The following is a 22,645-nucleotide window of genomic DNA, read 5'->3' as shown; positions in this document are numbered from 1 at the left end:
CCCCGGCGTGCTTGTCCGCTCGCCCCGCCGTGCCTTGCTCGCGTCGTGTCGGCCCCTGCGTGGCCTCGAGCTTGGCCCAGCGTGCCTATGGCGCGCGGCTTTGAGCTCGGCCCCGACGTGTGCACGGCTAGTCCGTGGCGTGTGCGTGCGGCCTCGCGCGCGTGCTCGATTAGTGCGTGTGCCTTGGCGCGACCCGTCGTGCCCCATCTACCCCCAGGCGCCCCGTCTACCCCCCCCCCCCCCCCCCGTGCATTCTATGCGTGTGACCGTGTTGTTTATATTAATAAGATAGGAGTCTCAATTTGGAAATTGGTTACGTTAGTTAATTTGTATAACTAATCATCTATCTCGTTCAATGTTAATCTACTAAAAGTGGTCGCGATTACATTAGTGCATGTAGCTAATTCTTTTGTTAGAACTAATTAAAACTAGAGCACGTGACGTCTAGTCTTTCGTTTACCCGTAGTGTCCCTCGAGCATAAGCCTCAACCCTTGCGAGACTTTCCCTCGTTTCTTTCTAACCAAGGTGAATTCATTATCGTATGTGGTATTTTATGCATATTTGCTTTACTTGTTCTCTTGTATGGTGTACTGTTGGTTTCCTAATTTCAATGGATGGATGTATGTATGTTTGCACTCGCTTAGAGAACGATCCGGTTGAAGAGCCCGAGGAACTCGCAGGAGAAGCCCCTGAGCAGCAGTCGGTTGGTGGAGGCAAGTGTCCCTTGACCTATCTATGTCCTATTCATTATTTAATTCACCTCCCGCTTTACACATTTATGCCTAAGGATTGACTAGCTTTTGTTATCCATGTCCTTGTTTACCTATCTGGGTTGGATTATTACTGTTTAGCTTTATGCTATTGCTTAACTCTAATCAATGAACATGATGAGATTATCTATGATACGCTGTTTTCCCTTCTCTTATTATGATGTTATGCTTGTGGTCATCAAGGGGGCTCGAGCGGTTTCTCGAGTGCCTCTCCGTAAGGACCTGTTCTATGGATGACCGCCCGGGAAAACAGTGCAACCATGAGGGTGGAATGGGATGCCCTTAGCTGAATAATTAGAGGATCCGGGGTGTAGTTCACTTAGCCGTCGTGCCGTCAATGGGGCTCGGTGTATGCGGCTCGCTCTGCCAAGTTTGGGTTCGCCCCTTGGGGAGGAGTGCGGTGCATTTAGGAAACCTAACGGGTGGCTACAGCCCCGGGGAATCTTCGTAAAGGCTACGTAGTGATGCCCTGCTGGGTCACCTTGGTAGTGATCAATGGAGAGTCATGATCTCTGGGTAGAATGGGAATCACGGCTTGTGGGTAAAGTGCACAACCTCTGCAGAGTGTTTGAAAACTGATATATCAGCCGTGCTCGCGGTTATGAGCGGCCAAGGGAGCTCCAGTGATTAGTGGTACTTGATCAGAGATACTTTGGTACAGGTGGTTATGAGATCGATGATTCTGGTTATGACTATGGTGCTGGTAAGTGGTATTCTTTCCGTTTGGAAAGGGTACATCGGGTTAATAACTTGGGTTAATGCTAAAACTTGGCTTTCTACTAGTAAGTAATAACCTGACCAACTAAAAGCAACTGCTTGACTTATCCCCACATACAACTAGTCCACTACAGCCAAACCGGATACTTGCTGAGTATGTTGATGTGTACTCACCCTTGCTCTACACACCAAACCCCCCCATCCCCAGGTTGTCAGCATTGCAACCACTGCTCAGGCGAAGATGAAGCTGTGGAAGGAGACTTCCAGGAGTTCCAAGACTACGACGAGTTCTAGGTGTGGGTTAGCGGCAACCCCCAGTCGGCTGCCTGTGAAGGCCGCGGTTATCTACGTTTCTTTTCCGCACTTTGATTTATTGTAAGGACTATATGGACGTCTCAGACGTATGATGTAATTGACTATTTCCCTTTTTAATACTATTTTGAGCACTGTGTGATGATGTCCATGTTATGTAACTGCTGTGTACGTGAATAACTGATCCTGGCACGTACATGGTTCGCATTCGGTTTGCCTTCTAAAACCGGGTGTGACATAAGTGGTATCAAAGCCGTGCTGACTGTAGGACCGCTAACCTAGAGTAGAATGGTCGTTCTAAGGACTATAGACCTCTGTCTCTGCCTTGACTTTGATATCCCTTCAAAAGTTGGTCATACCGACCAAACCTATGTTCTACTATATATTATACCTTGCTGAAAATCATGTTTTATTCTAATTCTTCATTTACTTATGATTCATTACTTGCTGGTCATATTAATTCTGTTCTCACCCTTTTGCTTGCGATGTCTTTTGTAGATGGCTCGACTTAGACACACTGCACGAAAGTCAGTCATCCCCTTCTTACCCTCCCGCCTTGCTGAGCGTCCGCTTCGCCGTCCCGTGGCCGGACAGTCCAGCCACTTGGAGAGACTGCACCACCGCCTGCGTGAGGAGCAGGAGCGTCGACGACAGGAGCAGCAGGGCTCCTCTTTCTCGCTCCACCAGGAGATAGAGTCCGTGAGGAGCTGCTCCCCTGTGCTTCCTCTGGAGGCACCCCCTGCACCACCACTGGGCGCCCCAGCTTCTGGAGTAGCTGCTGGAGGAGACCCAGACGACGGAGGTGGCGACGACAGCTCGAGCCATGACACCGACTTCTCTGCTAACCATGAGCCGGAAGGATGGGTTGCTCGACCCATCACTCGCGACGCTGCTTGCGGGTGTCACTTCCACGATGGGCTCGACACCCTGCTACGTCGGGCATTTAACCGGCATACTTGGTCTGTCGAGTATCGCTGTGTGGTCTACCAGCACAGTCGCGGGGTCTACCCGGACCGCTGGGAGGCAACCTGCTTGGTGCGCTGCCCGGAGAACAGTCTCCAGGGTGCGGAGGCCTGCTCAGAGCACTATTCTATCTCTGAGCGGGACTCAGCTGAGGCAGCCATGCAAGATGCTGCACGGCGTGCGCTTTCGCACTACTGCTCGGTTTTCGGTGAGGCAGCTGATGGTCTTGACCTGAAGTATTACCCCCGCCGTCCATTTGGCAGCACAGGAGGCGTGATTGTCTCACCCGTCGGTGAGGGCAATCCTAGGTTGAGCAGCACAGTCAACCTAGCCGCCGTGCTAAACACGGAGCTGGACCATGCATTAGACGAGCTGAGTAGGGCTCGTGCTGAGATCGCCCTGCTGCGGGCTGAGCGCGCGGAACGTCGTCACCTGGATGGTGGTTCCCCCGCTCCCGTCGGGACTCAGCACCCGTACCGCTCACCTCAGCGTGGACACCAGTCTTATGGCAATCCCGACTGCAAGACCAAGATAACTCTAGAACCATAGCTCGTTAGAGTTGGATCTTGTAATTAATACGAAATATATACGTAGAAGCTTCAGTCTTAGCGTTGGTTTCGGTCTTAGTTAGACAGGGTGGTTTGCTATATCCTGTGCATTTATGTTTGTCATGATGAACTATGTTTGGTTTGGATCTTTGTAATGACTGTCACCAGAGTGTGGGTATCCCCTGCATTTTGGTTTATCTATTATGTTAATGGAGTTAGTTATACAGTTGGGAAACCCCTTTTATTCCACTTTCCTTTCTATCTGAAAAGCTGTGTGGTCTGTGTTGGAGATCAGTGAAGATGCTCATCTGTTCAGTGCTGTTGAAGAATTCTATTCTCTTTTCTTATGCTGCAAGATTTGCCAGATCAGTTCTGATGTGTGGTTGCATTCTGCAGATGTCAGAGAACAGGCGTAGAGGAGGAAGGCGTGCTCAGCAGGAGCGAGCCGCTCAACAGGAAGAGGTGCCCCAGCAGCAGCACCTGCCGCCCCCGCCCCCGATGTCCATCGAGCAGATGTTTCTGATGCAGACTCAGGCAGTTCAAGCCATCGGTCAGACTTTGGCCGCCATTCAGCAGCAGCAGCAGCAGGCCCCACCTCAGCCTCAGATGCCTCAGATGCCCAGAGACAAGCGTGCTGAATTCATGAGAGGTCATCCACCAACGTTCGCTCATTCTTCTGACCCTATGGATGCTGAAGATTGGCTGCACACTGTGGAGCGGGAGTTGCATACCGCTCAGTGCGATGACAGGGAGAAAGTTCTGTATGGTCCCCGTCTGTTGAGAGGAGCAGCCCAGTCATGGTGGGAGTCTTACCTCGCCACCCATGCCCACCCTGACGCCATCACTTGGGAAGAGTTCAGAGGTAGCTTTCGTCAGTACCATGTGCATGCAGGTCTGATGACAGTGAAGAAGGAGGAGTTCCTGGCCCTCAAGCAAGGGCCATTGTCTGTCAGTGAGTACCGGGACAAGTTTCTGCAATTGTCTCGCTATGCTCCTGAAGATGTCAACACCGACGCCAAGCGACAGTACCGTTTCCTGAGAGGCTTGGTTGACCCTCTGCAGTACCAACTGATGAATCACACCTTCCCTACATTCCAGCACCTGATTGACAGAGCAATCATGATGGAGAGAAAGCGTAAGGAGATGGAAGATCGTAAGCGCAAGATCAGTGGACCCCAGCCTGGAAGCAGCAATCGTCCTCGTTTCTCAGGCAATCAACCTCAGCAGTTCAGGCAGAACCAGCGTCCACCTCAGCAGCATCAGCAGTTCCAAAGGCAGTATCCTCAGCATCAGTATCAGAACCGTCAGAGCAATCAGTCAGGAGGTCAGTTTCAAAGGCAGAATCAGCAGGCACCTCGTCTTCCGGCCCCAGCAAACCAGCAGAACAGTCAGGCAGCACCAGCTCAGGTTGGAAACAGAGCATGTTTCCACTGTGGGGAGCAAGGCCACTGGGTGATGCAATGTCCGAAGAAGGCAGCCCAGCAGCAGTCAGGCCCCAATGCCCCAGCAAAGCAGAATGTGCCTCAGCCTGGAGCAGGCAATCGCCCTCAGCCGCGCTATAATCATGGAAGACTGAACCACTTGGAGGCTGAAGCAGTTCAGGAGGCCCCCGGCATGATAGTAGGTATGTTCCCAGTCGACTCTCATATTGCAGAAGTGTTATTTGATACTGGAGCAACGCATTCTTTCATTACTGCATCATGGGTAGAAGCACATAATCTTCCAATTACTACCATGTCAACCCCCATTCAAATTGACTCAGTCGGTGGTAGAATTCGAGCCGATAGCATTTGTTTGAATATAAGTGTGGAAATAAGGGGGATAGCGTTTCCCGCCAACCTTATAGTAATGGGTACTCAGGGAATAGATGTCATCCTAGGGATGAATTGGCTAGATAAGTATCAGGCAGTTATCAGTTGTGATAAAAGGACAATCAAGTTGGTGTCCCCACTAGGAGAGGAAGTGGTGACTGAGTTAGTCCCGCCTGAGCCGAAGAAAGGAAGTTGTTATCAGATAGCTGTTGATAGCAGTGAAGCAGACCCAATCGAGAGTATCAAGGTTGTGTCCGAGTTCCCAGATGTGTTTCCAAAGGACTTACCGGGTATGCCACCAGAGCGGAAAGTTGAGTTTGCCATAGAGCTTCTTCCTGGAACCGCCCCTATCTTTAAGAGAGCTTACAGAATATCTGGACCAGAGTTGGTTGAGCTTAAGGAGCAGATTGATGAGCTGTCAGAGAAAGGTTACATCCGGCCAAGCACCTCGCCTTGGGCCGCCCCTGTCTTGTTTGTGGAAAAGAAAGATGGCACCAAGAGGATGTGTATTGATTACCGAGCTTTGAATGAGGTCACGATCAAGAACAAGTATCCCTTGCCCAGAATCGAAGATCTGTTCGACCAGTTGAGAGGAGCCAGTGTGTTCTCCAAGATTGATCTGAGGTCAGGTTATCACCAGCTCAGGATCCGACCTTCGGACATTCCGAAGACGGCATTCATTTCCAAGTATGGTTTGTATGAGTTCACAGTGATGTCTTTTGGTTTGACCAATGCGCCAGCATTCTTCATGAACTTGATGAACAGTGTATTCATGGATTATCTCGATAAGTTTGTGGTGGTATTCATTGATGACATTCTGGTTTATTCTCAAAGCGAAGAAGAGCACGCAGATCATTTAAGGATGATATTGCAGAGATTGCGAGAGCACCAGTTGTATGCAAAGTTGAGCAAGTGTGAGTTCTGGATTAGTGAAGTCCTGTTCTTGGGTCACATAATCAACAAGGAAGGATTGGCTGTGGATCCGAAGAAAGTGGCAGACATTTTGAACTGGAAAGCGCCAACAGATGCTAGAGGAATCAAGAGTTTCATCGGAATGGCCGGATATTATCGGCGATTCATTGAAGGGTTTTCGAAGATTGCGAAACCAATGACAGCGTTGCTAGGCAACAAAGTTGAGTTCAAGTGGACTCAGAAATGCCAAGAGGCCTTTGAAGCGCTGAAAGAGAAGTTGACTACAGCGCCTGTCCTAGTCTTGCCTGATGTGCACAAGCCCTTCTCGGTGTATTGTGATGCTTGTTACACAGGTTTGGGATGCGTATTGATGCAAGAGGGAAGAGTTGTGTCTTACTCGTCCCGACAGTTGAAGGTTCATGAGAAGAACTACCCAATCCATGATCTAGAGTTGGCAGCAGTGGTTCACGCACTGAAGACATGGAGGCACTATCTATATGGACAGAAATGCAATGTTTACACAGACCACAAGAGTCTGAAGTACATATTCACTCAGTCAGAGTTGAACATGAGGCAACGAAGATGGTTAGAGTTGATCAAAGACTATGAGTTGGAGATTCATTACCATCCAGGCAAAGCAAACGTAGTGGCAGATGCTTTGAGCAGAAAGAGTCAAGTCAATCTGATGGTTGCTCGTCCGATGCCTTATGAGTTGGCCAAGGAGTTTGACAAGTTGAGTCTCGGATTTCTGAACAATTCGCGAGGAGTCACAGTTGAGTTGGAACCTACCTTAGAGCGCGAAATCAAAGAAGCGCAGAAGAATGATGAGAAGATCAGTGAGATTCGGCGACTGATTCTAGATGGCAGAAGCAAAGATTTTCGAGAAGATGCAGAAGGCGTGATATGGTTCAAAGACCGCTTGTGTGTTCCCAATGTCCAGTCCATTCGGGAGTTGATTCTCAAGGAAGCTCATGAGACAGCCTATTCGATTCACCCTGGCAGTGAGAAGATGTATCAGGATCTGAAGAAGAAATTCTGGTGGTACGGAATGAAGAGGGAAATCGCAGAGCATGTGGCTATGTGCGATAGTTGCCGAAGAATTAAGGCAGAGCACCAGAGACCTGCTGGATTGTTGCAACCGTTGCAGATCCCTCAGTGGAAATGGGATGAAATCGGTATGGATTTCATAGTCGGATTGCCTCGCACTCGAGCCGGCTACGATTCCATTTGGGTAGTAGTGGACCGCTTGACCAAGTCAGCCCACTTCATACCTGTCAAGACCAACTACAGCAGTGCAGTATTGGCAGAATTGTATATGTCTCGGATCGTCTGTCTTCATGGTGTGCCAAAGAAGATAGTGTCAGACAGAGGAACGCAGTTCACCTCTCATTTCTGGCAGCAGTTGCATGAAGCCTTGGGCACGCATCTGAATTTCAGTTCAGCTTATCATCCGCAGACAGATGGCCAGACCGAAAGGACCAATCAAATTCTTGAAGATATGTTGAGAGCCTGTGCGTTGCAAGATCAGTCCGGATGGGATAAGAGATTGTCTTATGCGGAGTTTTCCTATAACAACAGTTACCAGGCCAGTTTGAAGATGTCACCATTTCAGGCGCTCTATGGAAGGAGTTGCAGAACTCCGTTGCAATGGGATCAGCCTGGAGAGAAGCAAGTGTTTGGGCCAGACATTTTGCTTAAAGCCGAAGAGAACATCAAGATGGTCTGAGAGAATCTGAAGATAGCGCAATCGAGGCAGCGAAGCTATGCAGACACAAGAAGAAGAGAGCTGAGTTTCGAGGTCGGAGACTTTGTCTATCTGAAAGTGTCACCGATCAGAGGAGTCAGAAGATTTGGAGTGAAGGGCAAGCTAGCACCCCGCTACATTGGTCCGTATCAGATTCTTGCAAGACGTGGAGAAGTGGCCTATCAGCTCAGTTTGCCCGAGAATTTGTTTGCTGTGCATGATGTCTTTCATGTGTCTCAGTTGAAGAAGTGCTTGCGTGTGCCAGAAGAGCAGTTGCCAGTGGAAGGTCTTGAAGTCCAGGAGGACTTGACCTACGTTGAGAAACCAGTGCAAATCTTTGAGGTTGCAGACAGAGTCCCCCGAAGGAAGACCATCAGAATGTGCAAAGTCAGATGGAATCATCACTCTGAGGAAGAAGCAACCTGGGAGCGTGAAGATGATCTGATGGCTAAATACCCTGAGCTCTTTGCTAGCCAACCCTGAATCTCGAGGGCGAGATTCTTTTAAGGGGGATAGGTTTGTAACGCCCTGAATTTGGGGGTAGAATTTTTTCTTCTTGTCTCTCACCAAATTCAGGCGTTACCCCTTTTCTTTTCTCGCTTCCTCGCTAAACCTTGATCTTTTCCAAAGTTATAGCGGGGTTTGGCTTGGATTTCCCGTGTAAAGAAAAAACCCTAAATTACTTTATTTTGTGTGAAGCATCATGCCGAACCATGCATATTTTTTTGGGTGTTTAAAAAAATGTGAAAGCCTTCATCTAGGAAAATAGATTTGAGGAAAAAGGAAAAAAACCTTTTTCTTTTCTTTCCCCCTCCCTCTTCTCCTTTTTGGCCCAGCCCCCCACCTTGGCGCGCGCGGCCCGGCTGGCCGGTCGGCCCAGCCGGCTCGCCCCCTCCCCCCCTCGCGTCGTGGGCCGGCTTGGCCGCGGCCCACCTCGCCCCCCGCCACGCCCCCGCTTTGGGCCCATGGCCGGCCCAGCCGCCCCTCCCTCCCCCTCCTTTTCTTTTTTCTTTTTCCAAAAATCCCTCCCGCGGGCCCCGCCCGTCATTCTCTCGCCCTCTCTCTCTCCCCAAACCCTAACCGCGCCGCCCCTTGCCCTAGCGCCGCCGCCGCCGTTCCCGCCCACGGTGAGGTCCCCTCCCCTCCCCTCCCCTCCCTCCCCCTTCCCCGGCCGCCCAGCGCCCGCTCGGCCTGGCTCCCCGCGCCGCCCCGGGCCCGCGCCTGCCCCTCGCCGCGGCGAGCCCGCCCCGCCCCGACCGCGCCCGGCTCCAGCGAGCTCGGCCACCCGGCTCGGCCGCTCCGGCGAGCTCGTCCCGCGCCGGCCCCGCCTCGCCCCCGGCGAGCCCGCCCCCCGCCTCGCCGCCCCCGGCCGCGCCCGACGAGCCCCGCCCCCATCCCGCGTCCGGCCGCCCTCGCCCGGCCTCGCTCCGGCGAGCCCGCCCCGCCCCTTCCCCGCCCTCGCCCGGCCTCGCTCCGGCGAGCCCCGCCCCCGCGCGCGCGCCGGCGAGCCGCCCGTCCCGCGCCGCGCCCCGGCGGCCCTCCCCGCGCCCGCCCGGCTCGCCCAGCCCCGCCCTCGTCCGGCGAGCCCGCGCCGCCCCGCCCCCGTCGCTCGGCTCGGCCGGCCCTCGTCGCGCCCGGCCCCGGCTCGGCTGCCTCGCGCGCTCGGCCCTGCCCCCGGCCGCCCTCCGGCGAGCCGTCCCGCCCCGCCCCGTGCCCCGGTTCGACCGCCCGCGCCCGGCCTCGCCCGGCCGCGACCTCGCTCGCTCGTGCTCGCTTGCCCCGGCGTGCTTGTCCGCTCGCCCCGCCGTGCCTTGCTCGCGTCGTGTCGGCCCCTGCGTGGCCTCGAGCTTGGCCCAGCGTGCCTATGGCGCGCGGCTTTGAGCTCGGCTAGCGCTCGGCCCCGACGTGTGCACGGCTAGTCCGTGGCGTGTGCGTGCGGCCTCGCGCGCGTGCTAGATTAGTGCGTGTGCCTTGGCGCGACCCGTCGTGCCCCATCTACCCCCAGGCGCCCCGTCTACCCCCCCCCCCCCCCCCCCGTGCATTCTATGCGTGTGACCGCGTTGTTTATATTAATAAGATAGGAGTCTCAATTTGGAAATTGGTTACGTTAGTTAATTTGTATAACTAATCATCTATCTCGTTCAATGTTAATCTACTAAAAGTGGTCGCGATTACATTAGTGCATGTAGCTAATTCTTTTGTTAGAACTAATTAAAACTAGAGCACGTGATGTCTAGTCTTTCGTTTACCCGTAGTGTCCCTCGAGCATAAGCCTCAACCCTTGCGAGACTTTCCCTCGTTTCTTTCTAACCAAGGTGAATTCATTATCGTATGTGGTATTCTATGCATATTTGCTTTACTTGTTCTCTTGTATGGTGTACTGTTGGTTTCCTAATTTCAATGGATGGATGTATGTATGTTTGCACCCGCTTAGAGAACGATCCGGTTGAAGAGCCCGAGGAACTCGCAGGAGAAGCCCCTGAGCAGCAGTCGGTTGGTGGAGGCAAGTGTCCCTTGACCTATCTATGTCCTATTCATTATTTAATTCACCTCCCGCTTTACACATTTATGCCTAAGGATTGACTAGCTTTTGTTATCCATGTCCTTGTTTACCTATCTGGGTTGGATTATTACTGTTTAGCTTTATGCTATTGCTTAACTCTAATCAATGAACATGATGAGATTATCTATGATACGCTGTATTCCCTTCTCTTATTATGATGTTATGCTTGTGGTCATCAAGGGGGCTCGAGCGGTTTCTCGAGTGCCTCTCCGTAAGGACCTGTTCTATGGATGACCGCCCGGGAAAACAGTGCAACCATGAGGGTGGAATGGGATGCCCTTAGCTGAATAATTAGAGGATCCGGGGTGTAGTTCACTTAGCTGTCGTGCCGTCAATGGGGCTCGGTGTATGCGGCTCGCTCTGCCAAGTTTGGGTTCGCCCCTTGGGGAGGAGTGCGGTGCATTTAGGAAACCTAACGGGTGGCTACAGCCCCGGGGAATCTTCGTAAAGGCTACGTAGTGATGCCCTGCTGGGTCACCTTGGTAGTGATCAATGGAGAGTCATGATCTCCGAGCAGAATGGGAATCACGGCTTGTGGGTAAAGTGCACAACCTCTGCAGAGTGTTTGAAAACTGATATATCAGTCGTGCTCGCGGTTATGAGCGGCCAAGGGAGCTCCAGTGATTAGTGGTACTTGATCAGAGATACTTTGGTACAGGTGGTTATGAGATCGATGATTCTGGTTATGACTATGGTGCTGGTAAGTGGTATTCTTTCCGTTTGGAAAGGGTACATCGGGTTAATAACTTGGGTTAATGCTAAAACTTGGCTTTCTACTAGTAAGTAATAACCTGACCAACTAAAAGCAACTGCTTGACTTATCCCCACATACAGCTAGTCCACTACAGCCAAACCGGATACTTGCTGAGTATGTTGATGTGTACTCACCCTTGCTCTACACACCAAACCCCCCCATCCCCAGGTTGTCAGCATTGCAACCACTGCTCAGGCGAAGATGAAGCTGTGGAACGAGACTTCCAGGAGTTCCAAGACTACGACGAGTTCTAGGTGTGGGTTAGCGGCAACCCCCAGTCGGCTGCCTGTGAAGGCCGCGGTTATCTACGTTTCTTTTCCGCACTTTGATTTATTGTAAGGACTATATGGACGTCTCAGACGTATGATGTAATTGACTATTTCCCTTTTTAATACTATTTTGAGCACTGTGTGATGATGTCCATGTTATGTAACTGCTGTGTACGTGAATAACTGATCCTGGCACGTACATGGTTCGCATTCGGTTTGCCTTCTAAAACCGGGTGTGACAGATCTTTCGTGTCGTCCATGGAGAAGGCAGCTTCAGCCTGAGCTAGGGTTTTAACATGATTGCAACCCGCCTTCTCCAAGATAGTTGAAACTCCTCTCGCACCAGAGAACGCACAAACGTCCCCGCGATCACTTAAAATTTCCTCAAAAGCTTCGGCTTCTCCGCTGATCCACTCGATAACACCTTCAGGGTCGCCTCGTATGAAGTTGTCTTCGCTTGAATAGGCGCCCACGTTGGCGAAGCTAGTCTTCATCTTCTTCACGCACTCCACAGATTTTTCAAAACATCTTTCCTTGGATGCGCGAAGCTCTGCAACTGTCTTTTCTAAATAATTTTTCCAATATTCGCTGGCATCTCAATCAGCTTCAGCAACAGCGCATTTTTCTTTGGCCTCAGCTAATTGTCTCCGAAGGTCTTCAATTTCACTCTTTTGGGCCTCAGCTTGAGTTTTGGAACTAGCTTCGTCTTCTTTTATTTTGTTTACCAATGAAATTAATATTTTATCCTTTTCAAGGCCTTTGTTCCTTAGTTCAATCACCTCTGAACGAAGGTTGTTCAGAGCCATTGTACACCCTTCATCTTCGATGTTTTTCTGTGCTGTGAGGGCGTTACTAAGGATCAAGCCCCGCAAGAGGAGTACAACATTAACTATAAACAAATGAATTAATTCGTTTTCAAATACAAAATTGATCTTCATACCTTTATGCTATTATATGCTAAACTATCAGCCAATTCATCCTTTGACAATACTGAGAGGCCATCTTCTAGCTTTGGAAATCCGAAGCTTCTTCCTATCTCCCGGCTAACGGATATCTCATTGTTATCCGGGAGACAGTACAAAAAATCTTCTTCTCCACTGGCATTAAACTCCAATGCCCCCTTCGGGTATTTTAGTTTTTGAGCATAATGTTGAGCTTCTCGTTTTTCTTCCTTAGAAAGTACCTTTCTCGAAGCATGGCGGATGATATAATCAATGCTCTCTTTCAAAGCTTCGGGAGCAGGAGTAGCAACCTTTTTAGGCGAAACTTGCTCTGTGGCCTTTTCTTCTATTGCCTTTTCTTCAATTTCCGAGGGTTTTTTCTCGGCGAGCTCTGAAGGCCCAGCTTCGACACTAGCTTGGATTACTTCAGCTTCAATTTCGGCCGACTTTGTTTCAGCTTCGGTTTGCATTTTTGAAGCCTCGACGATTTTCGCTGAAGGAGTGGAGCTTAAAGCCTTTACTGTTTCTAACACATCTAGTACATTTGCCATCCTTTTTCTTTTGGGAGTTGCCACAAAACTTTTTTGTGCCTTCAGCACTGTTACTTCTACCGAAGGGCTTATAATTTCTGACATTTTTGTTCCTTTAATTTTTGGCTCTTCGGCCTTATCTTTTACAGTCTTTGACTCAGCTAGCTCGGCTAAGGGTACCTTTGGCATTATAGCCGGATCTTCAGCCTTCTTGCGTAGGAGGAATGGGCTCTTTTGGTTCAGCAGCTGAAGAAGTCTCCCTGCCAAACTCAGGCACTACGGCCAGTTCAATATAATGTGGCTGGTGGGTAAGGACTTTCAACTTTTTTCTCTTCGGCTCAGGCTCATCTGGAGTGGCCGAAGTAGCAGTCTTGGCCGAAGCAGTAGTTTTCCTCTTCTTTCCCCGTCCCCTCAGCGGGTAGCAGTAGTCAGGGTAAACAAAACCAATGGCATCAAAAACTTTGTTCAATATCTTTTTCCCTTGACCCCCGAAGGATGTGGATAATGCATTATCTTCCGCTTTGGAATATGGCCCAAGCAGTTCATCACTTGTAGCTTCGATACATTTCAGCCAGTCGTCATTTGGTTCATCAAATTTATCTCCATATCTGAAGGTGTATTTCAGTCAAACCAGGTCACCTTCGCTAGACTCGGTGACAGTCTCCTTCGACATTTCCCAGTTCTCTACAAGCGGCCATACTCTGAAGGCTATATGCTCTTGGATTAAATCTCTTGTACCAATAAAAAAGCAGACAGTACCAAATGCCTTTTGGCATGCTTCGGCGGCTTCGTTAATCTCAACCTTCGGCCTTCGGAGGCCGAAGCGGGACCAAATGGGGCGCATAATAACCTCCTTAACATCCTCCCTCGCTACTAAGTCGTTCTTCACATAAAACCATTCCTCCATCCAATTTCCTGGCCATCTTTTCCGAAATGTTGGCACTGGGTAGCTTGAGTTGGGACGGGCGATAAATCCATAACAACCGAAGTTGTTGTGATACTGTTCTTTTCCCGTGGCCTTCGTTTCATACATAAGTTCGTGCATGCTGCAGAAGCATTTTGCGCTTGAGTCTATACCTTGGCTCCTTGTTGCCCAAACAAAGACTCCCATCCTCAATATGGCTTCGGGGGTCAATTGATGAAGGAAAATTTGGAAGGTTTTCAATACTTCAACTACAAACATGCTCAGTGGGAACCGAAGCCCAGCTTTAAAGAAGCTTCGGAAGATCACAACTTCATTCTCCTCAGGCGCAGGAGTGTTATTGTCTTTGCCAGCCCTCACAATAGATATATCTCGAAAGTACCTCCCCCTCACGCTCTCAAGGTGACTTTGCTTGATGGTCGACTTTCCAAAAAATTGTATGGCTTGGCCTCCATGGTCGATCTTCAGAATCTTCACCCCCACTTTCTGCATCATAGTTGTCACTGTCACCAGTGTCTTCAGACAGGCCCTCCAACATCTCTTTTGTAATCTTCTCTATATTTGACTTTGCCATTGATTCTAAAAACCCAGCTATATAAGGATTCACAGCTTTCTTCTGTTCAAAGAGCTTCTCCTCTTCGGTTAGCTTCGTCTCAGCAACAACCTTCTTGTCTTGAGACATCTTTTCTTCGGAAATGACGAAAACGTGTCATTCAAACCGAAGCTTAGAAAGCTTGAGAAACTAGCAAGCGTTGGTGAGCAAGAGCTATAAAATTGAGAAAACAAAGCAAATGGCGCAAGCAGCATACCAAATGAGGTTGGTGCAAGTTCTTATTTATATGCTCGGCACGCCCCGAATTGGAGGGTCCCGTCTGTCATTGACTATTGCTATTCTAGCAAAGGGAAGGTGTTTTTTCGGACCTTCGGCTTAAGGCCTTCATCCATGTCGCAGTCTGAATTCGTTATCTTAAACAAATTAATACTGCGAGGGGCTACTGTTGGGGGCCTTCATCCTCCGAAGGTCCTCAAAAACGTAATTTAACAATGTCTTCCAAGTATGGCTTATGGACAGGTACCTTTAGATTCATGATAAAAGCATACACGATGAGAAGAGCATGATCGTGACGAAGGTTGTCGTTGCTCCGAAGCTACGCGCAAGGGAGCTTCGGCTCATTCGCGGGAAAAGGAACCGACTTAAAGGAGAAACGGCTATTTAGTCCTCATAGATTTGTATGTAAGTCAATAATAAATGTAAAGGGCATGGATGTAATTTCTCACAGGCTGTGTCCTATGCCTATAAATAGATGAACAGTACCCCCGTACTGTTCACGCTGACTTGTGCTTGCTTTTGCGTCATGCTTGTACTTTTTTACCTTCTATCAAGTCGAAGGTACTTTTGTAATTCAATATTGTTCCTGTCTTTCCATGATTACACAATTAAAATGAATTAATAATGTTATATAATTGTTTACGTTGTTTCCTATATGCCATATGCTTCTTCTTTTATTTAACATATACTGTGATGATGAAGGTATGTCCTTCATGACCTTCGTCTGAAGATCATTATATCCTAAGGGAAATAATGCTTCGAAGGACGAAGGACATTAACATTTAACATCTTGTGTTGCCTTGTTCTTAATTCATAGTATTTGAGAATAAGTCCCCAACAAGAAGGATAGCCAAATAGGCATGCGAGCTGGGAGCTCACGACATAGAGTTCCGGCCCCGCACGACGACAAAGACTCTGGCGCTGGTCGACTTCGTATCAGAATGGACTGAACACTAGGTCCCAGATAGCCCGGAAGTCACTGAGGTGAGAAGAATGTACTTTGATGGCTCGCTAAAGCTGCAAGGAGCAGATGCAGGAATTCTTTTTATTGCTCCTAAAGGTGAACAGCTCTAGTATGCACTCCAGCTGCTGTTTCCGGCATCAAATAATGTGGCAGAGTATGAAGCACTGATTCACGGGCTGAGTATTGCCGTATCACTCAGCATCAAGAAACTGATGGTATATGGTGACTCGCTGGTGGTCATAAGCCACATAAATAAGGACTGGGACTGCTCGACTGATTCAATGGGCAAGTGCTGTGCAGCCGTGCGAAAACTGGAGGACAAATTCGAGGGATTGGAGTTCCATCATGTGGAAAGAGATCGCAACGCAGCTGCTGATGCATTGTCAAAACTGGGATCCAGTCGGGCCTAGGCTCCACCTAGGTGTTCGTCCAAGAAATATCACAGCCAAGCATCCTCATGGATCAGGTGGAAGAATGCAACACCTTGAATCAGCCAGAGTCATTTCCCAACGACTGGAGGGAGCCTATCATCAGGTACATAAAGAATGAAGAAGAGCCGGATGACAAGGCAGCAGCAGAACGCATCGCAAGGCAGTCGGCCCACTACACCGTTATAGGGGGCTTACTGTACAGAAGAGGTGCAGGAGGAGTCCTCATGAAATGCATTCACTCGGCTACTGGAAGACAATTGTTGGATGAAATCCATGCTGGGCAGTGTGGGGTACATGCGACATCAAGGACTCTGGTCGAGAAGGCTTTCAGATCCGGTTTCTATTGGTCAACTGCAAAGAGCAATGCCACCGAGTTAGTCCAGAAGTGTGAGGCATGCCAGTTCCTGTCGAAGCAACAGCACTTGCCCGCGCAGTAGCTGCAGACCATTCCTGTGACATGGTTGTTTGCATGTTGGGGGCTGGACATGATTGGACCTTTCAAGAAAGCTCAGGGAGGCTATACTCATACACTGGTTGCCATTGACAAATTCACAAAATGGATGGAGTACAAACCAATCGCCTCTTTAACCTCAGCCAAAGCAGTGGAGCTTATCCAGGACATAATATTCAGGTTTGCTATATCGAATAGCATCATCACTGACCTAGGATCCAACTTCACCAGCTCTGAATTCTTTGATTTCTGTGAGCAAAAGAGTATCCAGATTAAATACGCATCAATAGCACATCCAAGAGCCAATGGCCAAGTGGAAACACCCAACGGGATGATATTGGAAGCACTCAGAAAGAAGGTATTCGACAAGAGTGAAAAGCTGGTAGGAAAATGAATCAGAGAACTACCATATGTGGTCTGGAGCCTGCAAACTCAATCCAGTTGAGCTCTACATGGAAATACCCGTTCTTCATGGTTTATGGGTCAGAAGCAGTGTTGCCTGCCAATCTAATCTACGGAGCGTCGAGGTTGACTTTCGAAAACATATCTGAAGCAGAAGCAACCAGGCTGGAAGACATTGATGTGTTGGAGGAAGAACGATTGAACACAGTAGTTTAGTTGGCCAGGTACCAGCAGACCTTGAGGCGCTACCACGACACAGTTGTGCGGCACCGATCCTTTGTAGTGGGAGACTTAGTCCTACACTGAATTCTAACGGGGGACGGACGACACAAGCTGTCACCACCATGGGAAGGGTCATTCATCGTATCAGAGGTCACACGGCCGGGATCATATCGGCTTACTCAGATGGATGGCACACAAGTGGGGAACTCGTGGTACATAGAGTACCTCAGAAAGTTCTACCCCTAGCAAGGCCTCAAAAAACTCTTGAAGGAATATTGTACTCTATAACCCGAAGATTTCATCATCAATAAAGCTTTCATTTTCCAAAGGCATTCAGACTCTTGACTTATAAGTGACTTCGATTGGGCTTGACTTGGAATCGGCATGACTTGACTTAGGGTGACCACTATACCCTGCTAAGAGAGCAATCGACTTAAGTCGGTGATGGCTTTTGTTGGTGCGACATGCTCATGCTTACTTGACTTAGGGTGACCACTATACCCTGCTAACGGAGCAATCGGCTTAAGTCGGCGACGGCTTAAGTCGGTGCGACATGCTCATGCTTACTTGACTTAGGGTGACCACTATACCCTGATAACGGAGCAATCGGCTTAAGTCAGAAATGGCTTAAGTCGGTGCGACATGCTCACACTTACTTGACCTAGGGAGATCACTATACCCTGCTAACAGAGCAGTCGGCTTAAGTCGGAGGCGCCTTAAGCCGATGCGGCATACTTGTATTCACATGATTTGGGGTGACCATTGTACCCTAGTTGTCGAATAACTAGCTCAAATTAAGAGTACTTTGACAAAAGAAATATCTCACTTACAAATGCCAGGGGTGTTTTGCAGCGCCCTACTAACGGAATGATCAAGTTCTAACATAACTGTTGCGTGCATTCAGAATTCATATTACATATTTCCTCTAAAGAGATGATAACTAGAATAAATAAGTGTTTTACAGGAAATCACTACGTCGAAACATCTTTGCAGGCAGTATCCTTCGCAAGAGAAATGGAAGAGGATGGACAACTTGCGGCATCGGGAGCGGCCTTGACATTAGGAACAATATCGTCGGGCACCACGACATCAGGTCTCCTCATCAGGATCTGTCCAGCGCGAACGGCTTTGTCCATAGCCCTGTCGCGCTGAGCCTTCAAGACAACAAAGTTGTTCTCTAAAGTCTTGATAGCAAGTTGAGCGACATCCAGCTCCTATGCGACAAGTTTCTTGGAGGCGCGCAGTTCCCTGATAGCGGAGTCCTTGGTGGACAACAAATGTCCATGCCACGAAACTTCATCTTGGGATGCCTGCAGCTCGTGGCGGTGATGGTCTAGGTCAGACATGGTGAAGCGGTGGCTCCTTTCTAGAATGGTCAAGGAGTTACTAGCGTCACGATATAGCCTATCCAAATTGTCGTGAGAAGCAACAAGTGCCCGTTTTTCTTCCTGCAAGCGGAGAACGACATTTAGCATTGAAGCAAGGATAGCCAGGCAGGGTCAGCCAAAAAAGTTTACCTCATGTGCCATCCTCTCGGAATCAAGCTGAGCATTCAGAGAAGAATTCAGGGAACGTGCGCTATCCAGAAAGGCAGAAGTCTGGGCTAAGTTGGTCTGACTCTGAGAGTACTTCTCCTCAAAGTCAGAGCACCGCCGAGCCATATCTGATAAAGCAGCTGAAAGAGAACGCGCGATTAAAGATAAGCCAAGCAATTAAAGCAACTAGAGAAACCGTGAGTTCACTAACCAGCATTAGACGCCTTCAAATCGTCTATTTGTTTCTGGAGCAGCAGAGGGTTCCACTGCATCAGAGATAAAGCTTGATCAGGAACAGTAGCGCCGCAAGATTTCAATTGGGCAGATACACCGTCAACAAAATCTTGTGGTCATGCATAGATAAGCAAAAAAGATAATCTGCCAGTATGAACAATAAAAGAGAAAAAATTGACTCACCTGAAGGTTGGAAAGGAATAGTGGAAGACCCAACGCAGGAAGAGCCGGTGCATGGCTTGAGGAGGGAAGACCAGTAGGAACAATCTAAAGAACACATCTTGGGGTAACTTCAACCCCACCAGCAGGCAGCAAGCTCCTAACGTCTGGCTCGCTAACCTCTAAAGCGACTTGACTAGCGAGAGCCATAGAAACGCGCATCACCACAGCCTCCTCGGACTGGACTGAGGGCGATCCAATGTGGACGTCCATGGAAGCAGCAGAGAGAGAACATGCCCCAACACCCTCAGAGGCTAGGTCACTACCAGCGCCACCCTCGGGGGTTGGGTTCTCTGCAGCAGCCACCCTTAAGGATGAAGGCCCCTCAGCCACCTCCATAGGAGTTAGATGGCTCAAAATTGCATTTTTGCATGGAAGACTGCCCTCCAAGGTCGACGATGCACAAGACACCACCTGGGTTACCTCTTGCCTAGCAGAATCATGCAGCAAAAGTCCACCATCCGGGACCTCCGAACAGATGGTTGGGATGTCAGCCTCAGGAGGCTCTGATAAAATGTCTTCGGGAATGACCTCCTGCAGTGCCTGATCAAAATCTGATATTGAAAGCCCCTGAAGACTGACGAGTGCTGACACGGCTTGGGAGGGAATATCGCTGCCCCATCGATGCCTCTGTAGTCACGGCTGTTCTTGCGGATCAGCGGAATTTCTTCTTCTTCTTCCACTTCATCCTCGTCAAACACACCGCCAGCAGCCTACGCATCATCACAACCTTCAGCATTGACCTCAGGAATGGCGTCCACCAGGCCATCACCAAGGACCGACAAAGAAGGACCAACATCTTGATCCAGGCACAACAGTCGCCGAAGTTGCCTCTTCTTCTTTTCCTCGACAGGTGCCGTTGGGTGGCTCATTCGGCGTGAACGCTTTGGGCGGGCACCTTCGGGTTTCTGGATTTCCACCTCCTTGCCAAATTCTTGTCCAGTCGTGATGGCCATTGGCTCAGTACGGGTAGAGTCAGACGATTCCCCGGCCAGCAAGCTAAGCATGGCGTCCATCTCAGCATCATCGATGCTAGCTGTCATCTCAAAGTGAGTCTGCCTCTCGGCCTCAGGAAGACTCCGAAGTGGGGCAATCAAGGTTTCAATATGCATAGGGGAGGGTCGCACTCTATGGCCCGGGCTACCATCACGAGCAGGAGGGTTGGAGACAAATTCAGAGAATGGCCTATTTGGAGGCAGGTTCCACATAGAGTAAGCTAAAGGGGCACCAGCATTCGAGACCATGCCCCTCAGAATCATATCCAATCGGCTCAGCAAATCCTCATTGGGAATCTGTCTGTTTGTGACCTGGGTGGAATCATTGATGCTAGTATACAAATAAGCGGGATAAAGTCTATCTTTCAAGGGTTGAATGTCCTTGAAGACAAAGTCAGCAACCACAACCTCAGAAGTCAGACCCCTATCCTTCAGCAAGCAGATTTCAGCAAGTAGCACTTTTGCCTCGGTTATCTCTGAAAAGGTGGGAGACTCTACCCAGCTGGGCGTGCAAACGTTTGGTTGTCTCCCTGACCGAGGGGGGAGGGATTTTCCGTGATTCTCCACGATGAACCACTCAAGACACCATCCCTTAATGCTGTCCTTAAGGGGGATATCGAGATATTCTACTTTCCTCCCTCGGCGAAGCTCTAAACTTGCGCCGCCGACAAGTTGATGCTGCCCTCCAGCCATCCTAGGCTGACAGTGATAGAGATACCTCCAGAGTCCGAAATGGGGGAGAATTCCAAGAAAATCCTCGCACAGATGTACGAAAATGGCAACTTGCAGAATAGAGTTAGGGTTCAAGTGCGTCAGATTTAATTCATAAAAGTCAAGGAGGCTGTGGAAAAAAGAGAGATGGGAAGAGCAAGGTCGTGAATAAGAAATGGAACATAGACAACAGATTCTTGGGTGTCCTCTGTCGGAACAGTGACCCCGTAGCAAATCCGCCAAGAATAGAGTTCCTTTGGTGGCAAAACCCCAATCTCAACAAGGTGGAGAAGGTCAGATTCGGAGATAATAGACATGTGATTACCAGCAAACATAAGCTGGCTGTTGGGGTCGATGGGCGGGATAATCGCAGCAATGGTGCTTTGCCTCTTCCGCTTGGGAGCCATTGCACTCTCTCGTGCAGGATGAGCAGGCTCAGAATTTTAGGGAAGCAGAGGAGTGGCTGAAGGAAAAAAGTGAAGTTAGGGCTCGGAAATCAAAAAGACACGTCGGCACGAGTATAAATGGGGTTTCTTGGGTTGGACATTATCTCTAAAGTTCCAGATCACTACTCGGAAAAGTTAAAGCCTCAGTCATCACTCGGCCACTACCTCTAAAATGCCAGCACTGTCAAGCACATAGGCAAACTTTCAAACACGCAGATGAAAATCAACACAACAACGGTCATTTGAAGCAATTGCGTCCTTTATTCATATCGGAGGGGGTAACACAAACTCGAAGCCGACCCATTATGAGTCAACTTCTTCTACCCTTGTTACTACATCACATTACATTACCTTACTACTTACACTACACTATACTACTAACTAACACTATATTATTCTACTGCTACTACTACTACTACTACTATCTATACTAATATTTAAACCAGTGGCACTATGCCACTGGCCTTGCCACCGTTGCCGCCGCCCTTGTCACCACTGTTGTCGCCCTTGCCACCGTTGCCGCTGCCACCACCACCGTCGCCCTCGCCATCGTCGCTGCTGCAGTCACCACCGCCGCCCTTGCTGCCGTCATCGCCACCGTCGCCGCTATCGTTGCCACTGTCGTCTTTGCCGCCGTCGCTGCTGTCGTCGCTGTTGCCGTCGTCCTCATCGTCACCGTCGTTGTCGCTCTAGTCCTCGGAAGATTTGGAGGAGTCTGCCTCATCCGAGGAGACCCCCGACTCATCCGACCCACCGAGCCCGGCGCGCTCGATGGAGCGCTAATACGCCCGGGCTGCGTGGAGAGCCTCATGGAGTCATTCGAGTTCTCGGATGACGCCGTGGGAGAAGCCGGAGCAGGCGAGCGGCCAGACTCGGAGGAGACTTCCTCCGAATGCTCTGAGTCCCCAAAGTCCTCCGAGGGGGGACTCGGGGCACGCTTGCGTTTGCTTTCAGCGCGGTGAGGCCAACCACGACCCCTCCTGCCTCTACCCATGGTTGGTTGAAGAAGGAGAGAGCGAAGAAGAAGAAAGCAACAGATGATCGAAGGATGAGTGAAGAGAACAACGGTGCAAGTAGGCTATTTATAGAGGCCGGGGGTGACCATCTACTTCCTACCACACTCGCCGAACAGTCGCAAGTATTCAATAAGCAATTCAAGCCGCCTGAAAATGAGTCAAGCAAGAGGCGCTGCTTCGCGTAACACAATATCGTTTGGACCAAGGTCAACTGCTCAGGCATTATGATTACACCCCGCGGTCACATCAAGTTACTACTCCAGGATAGTGTGGTAAACACTCTGCGTACCAAGACACCCCTTGGGCACACCCATTGGGTGTGTTGCTAAGAATTTTCAAAGATTTTCTGAAGAAGTCATCCACATAATATACGCAATGAATGTACTACGACAAAAGGAAGAGATCGGCTGAGATGGGAGGAAGTCCAAATGTA

This window comes from Zea mays, chromosome 3 (genome assembly GCF_902167145.1).
Source record: "Zea mays cultivar B73 chromosome 3, Zm-B73-REFERENCE-NAM-5.0, whole genome shotgun sequence".
NCBI classification, from domain to species: domain Eukaryota; kingdom Viridiplantae; phylum Streptophyta; class Magnoliopsida; order Poales; family Poaceae; genus Zea; species Zea mays.
Note: the sequence above shows the minus strand (reverse complement) of the source record.